We start from the raw sequence: 5021 nt of genomic DNA, 5'->3' as shown, positions 1-5021 counted from the left end.
CAATTTTATTTACTAAATATTCTGTGCCTTATGATAATTTTCTCAGTAATTTTTACCAAATTAAAGTCTATCAATGTAAACTGGGTGCTTTAAACATTTCTGTTTTCCAGTTCATGCCTGAAGAAGGAAAGTTCATTTTATTGCTAAGGCAATATATTTGAAAATACTCAAAACATTTTTTATTTTTATTGGGTAATTTAAACATTTGTTGTTTTCTATACAATATAATGAATGAGAATAAAATGTGTTCTTGATAACCAAACTATCACTTAAACTTGAACTTCTAATAGTCAAATTGTTTAAAATACATAATTATTTCCATTATAAGATTATCCCAAAATATTTTTGTAAAATAAGGCATGATAAAAAAGAAAAGCAGCATAATTCCATGAGTAAGAAATAATTACTATGAATAGCCAGTATCAGTCAACCCATTGTTGTGGTATATTTTATATTATTGTGATCATACAGCAAATTTTTCATCCAAATTTTTTTTTTCTTTTGAAACATTCAACTCATTTGTGCACAATATATCTCAAACAGAAACATATGGGAAGCCACAGTAACATCTCAGAATTCATTCTTTTGGGACTTTCTTATGACCAGAATATACAAATATTTTGCTTTGTGCTGTTTTTATTCTGTTATGTTTTCATTCTGGTGGGAAACATCCTGATCCTTGTCTCTGTTCAATTCAGCTCCCTCTTTCACCAACCCAAGTATTATTTCCTCAGCCATTTATTTTCAGCAGACATTTACTATACTTCTGTCACACCCAAATTGATCAGTGACTTATTAGTGGCAATAAAAACCATCTCCTACAGTAACTGCATGTTACAAGTCTTCACCATACACTTCTTTGGAAGTATTGAGGTTTTAATTCTTACAGCCATGGCCTTTGATTGCTACATTGCCATCTGCAAACCTCTCCGCTACATGAATATCATGAACCAGACAAGATGCAACCTTCTAGTCTTAGCTGCTTGGGCTGGCAGGCTGTCCATTTCTTTCCTCAATTGTCTATGATAATCTAGCTGCCCTTCGGTGGTCCAAATGTAATTGACCACTACTTCTGTGATATTTTCTCACTGCTAAAATCTGCCTGTACTCATACCTACATGACAGCTATCCTTGTGGTTGTCAATTCAAGTATGATCCTCTTAGTAGTCTTTGTTGTCTTATTGGTTTCATATGTCATTATATTATTCACTTTAAGATATTATTCAGTTGAGGGAATTTGCAAATCCCTGTCTACCTGTGGGTCTCATATCACAATGGTTGTTCTATTCTTTGGGCCTTCAATCTTTGGTTACCTTAGACCATCAAACACTTACCCTGAGGACAAAATATTTGCACTATTTTACACTATCATTTCTCCCATGTTCAATCCCCTAATCTATACTCTGAGAAATACAAAGATGAAAAATGTCATGCGAAAGGTTTGGTGTCAAATGTTATTATCAAAGGAAGCACACAATTAAATTGGAATTTAAAAAAAACTAGAAATTACCACAGAAACCAATTATTCTATTGCTATTATGGATGCAATGGATGATGTAACCTGGACTTACAGATTTCCTTATTACAAATCAAATGCTAATTCTACATTACAGAAATCATTTGGAAGCATAATTGGTTCTGTGGAATAGTGAGATGGTGTTGATAGGATACCTGTAAAAATATCACTGGGTCAAAGCAATTAAGTTAATGCTATATTGAAGAATGAAGTTTAATGACAACCTTTTACTTATAATTTTTTTTAAGTTCAGGCTACCAGGAAGACCACATGTTGACACGTTACCACATTCTGTTTTAATGGAAGTGTTAAATGTGTAGTTTAAACAATAATTTTAAATTTATATTTGGTATTTATTCATGAATCATCAAGTGGCATACAAATTTGAATTGAAAGGAAACCAATCTGATACATCTGCCATAAGCATTTTCTGAAAATGAACTCTCTTGAATACTCATTAAAAAAAAACTAGGGAGAGTAATTGAAAATCAACAATTCAGAATGCTTATTTCAGAAATTACTGGTGTTCTACCTGTTAACCAGAATTGAACATTATTTCCCATATAGCTTAAGGAACTGAATTATATAATGCAAGTGTTGACACAATCAATGTACCTAACATTGGTAAGTAAATTATTAGTCATTGGTTCCAGAAAAAAATACATTTCATATTACCATGGCAAAAAAACACAAAATTATTTTTATAAAGTTGTGGTCTTAAAAAAACAGAAACATGCTAGCAGAACACATTAAGATACTATAGTTAAGCCAACTAGATAAAGTTGTTATGCAACCCAGAAAAGGACATGTGCTTTTAATCCATTCATGTGGGTGCAGACTCATTGTAGGTGGAACATTTAGATTAGTTTTTTTCAGTTGAGATGTGATCCACCTCAATCAAGGTGGTTTTTAATTTCTGTGCTGGTTGAAACTGTTATAGACCCAAGAAAAGCAGTGTTCTTTTAATACTGATCCAATATTGTCAGGGCAGCCATTTTCTTTTAATCCTCATCCAACATTGTAGGATGTTACCTGTTGATTAGGTTGTTTCCATGGAGATATGGCACACCCAATTGTGGGTGTGACCTTTTGATTAGACGGAGATGTGACTCTGCTCATTCAAGGTGGATGTAATTAGTTTACTGGAGTCCTTTAAAAGGGAAAACATTTTGAAGATAGCTCAGACATAGACATTTGGAGATGCAGAGGAAAACACCAGAAGGACCCACAGGACTGAAAGAGCTGTTTGAAGTAAGAAGTCAGGAGAAGAGCCCAGCAGGCATTGCTGTATGTTTTCCATGAGATGCTGAACAAGCCAGAACCACTAGCTTTATCCTGGAGAAGCTAAACTTGGTCCAACAGATGATTAGAGAGGAAGACACTGGAATCAGAAGTGCAAAGCAATGAAATGGGTGTAAGGACCTCAGACACCAGCCACATGCCTTCCTGCTATGAGGGTGAGGTTCTTGGCCAAATTATTGTGCACAGTTGACTGGTCAGGTAAGCACTGGCTTGACCATTGCTGACTAAATATGCAGCCAATTAAGGCATGTCTCACACAATGAGATAATCCATTCAGTTGAAGGATTTTAAGGAAGAAGAGATACTTTTTCAGTTTCTTCCACCAGCAAGCCTCTCCTGTGGAGTTCATCCAGCCTTCATCAGAGCCACCAGCTTCACAGTTTGCCCTACAGATTTTGGACTCTTCCATTCCCACAGTTGCATGAGACATCTTTATAAATCTCATGTTTACAGATCCCTCCTGTTGCTTCCATTTCTCTAGAGAATGCTAACACACTAGCTGACAGAGAAACCCTGGATGCCAGACAGTTTTTATTCAGAGTCAAGGAGTCTTTTTTCTGGATTCCTTAGTTTGGACATTTTTAGGCCTTAAAACTGTAAACTTGTAACTTATTAAGTCCCCTTTATAAAAGATATTTCACATCTGGTATATTACTTTCCAGAAGCATTCAAAAATGAAAATAATTCCTTTACTAGAGTCCTTTATAAGAGAACAAAGTTCATGTGGAAAAAAATCCAAAGAGCTCACAAAAGCCCCCAGAAAAGCTGAGAAAAAAGAATACACTCACAGAAGCTGAGAGATGAAACCACTAAAGGCAGAAGCTGAAAGCAATGAAAGTCAGGAGGAAGGGACCAGCCGACAGAGGTGATGTGCCTTTCCTGTGACAGATTTATCCTAGATGCCATCACACTTTCTTTAGAGAAGGTATAGTTCTATTAATGCTTTAATTTAGGCATTTTCATGACCTTAGAACACTAAATTTGTAAGCTAACGAATTTGCATTGTAAGAGCCAATCCATTTCTGGTATATTGCATACTGGCAGCTTTAGCCAACCAAAGCAGTGATAGATAAAAGGACTGTATGAAAAGGAAAATAACTAAAAAAAAGGAAAGTTTTTCAAAATGTATACAAGCTGTAGATGAGCTACACTCATTCTGCAGTTATTACACAAAGAAGGATGAATATTCAGAAAAAATGATGGTAATAAAATAAAATAAAGCTCATTTAGTGGAAAGGATCTTGGCAAATTGTTATTTTCTTATGTTACTAATAAAGCAGACAAACTTTCCATATTTAACTTGATGGGTTTGGAAAACCCATCACTAGAAAATATGGCAAAGTATAAAGGTTTGAAGGAAAGGTTTGGATTATGAAACATTTTTTTACCAGGCTATTTCTACTTCATTACTTAGAGAAAAGAAAAATGTATTTAATAAGCTCCTGGTGTAACAACATGTACCTTTCATTTAAAAATATTTTTGAACAAGTATTCAAATATAACAGCTCCTCCTTTAATTTGAGTGTATAACCTTGCTCACATATGCAAACATTTCCTGTGTCACTAACAACTATACCTTAATAATGAAATAAGTGATGTCTAGAAGGACAATTTTTTAACATATATATCCCCAAGGGTAAATCAAGGAGGAATGAAATCTACCAGACTATCAGCCTCCTATTAAATTTTGATAATTGTTTATTTTCCACATCAGGGAAACACTACATTCCCAATTAATCTTGACCCCCACATTTTATAAATCACATGAATCATTCTTGCTCTTTGTCTTTGTTTCCATTTCACCAAACTTTTCTCCCTGCCCAGGCACTCCTCATGTCCCAACAGAATGTTTGCATAACTTCTAGCTAGTGCTCTCTTAATTGAGTTTCTCTTGCCCACAGCCAGTGGGAGTTCCAAGAAAAACCACTTTGGCAACAAAGTTTAAGTTTAGTGCCAGGACCTCCTCTTGTGATGTTTCACCTCTATTCTAAGGGATATTAACTCTGACTAGTTATTTATAGCCATGTTGATTTGGTTTAATGAATCGCTTATCTGAGGAATAGGTGGATTGTTTTAAATAAAGAAAAGGGTCTATATGTATGCATTCCTGGATGTTTATGCTGAGTGTGTCTGGGTGTTTATGGCTTGCATGGGTTAGCATTTCTTGATGAGGTCAGAGGAAAGACCCTTGGCATCAAAGAGA

The 5021-nt window shown here is 34.9% G+C and overlaps 1 pseudogene; it reads left to right on the top strand.

Annotated features, from left to right (window-relative positions):
* The first annotated feature begins 507 nt into the window (after positions 1-507).
* On the top strand, positions 508-1481 carry LOC143666523 (olfactory receptor 4P4-like; annotated as a pseudogene).
* Positions 1482-5021: the final 3540 nt, after the last annotated feature.

This window comes from Tamandua tetradactyla, chromosome 23 (genome assembly GCF_023851605.1).
Source record: "Tamandua tetradactyla isolate mTamTet1 chromosome 23, mTamTet1.pri, whole genome shotgun sequence".
NCBI lineage: Eukaryota > Metazoa > Chordata > Mammalia > Pilosa > Myrmecophagidae > Tamandua > Tamandua tetradactyla.
Note: the sequence above shows the minus strand (reverse complement) of the source record. Positions and strands in the feature narration are given on the sequence as shown.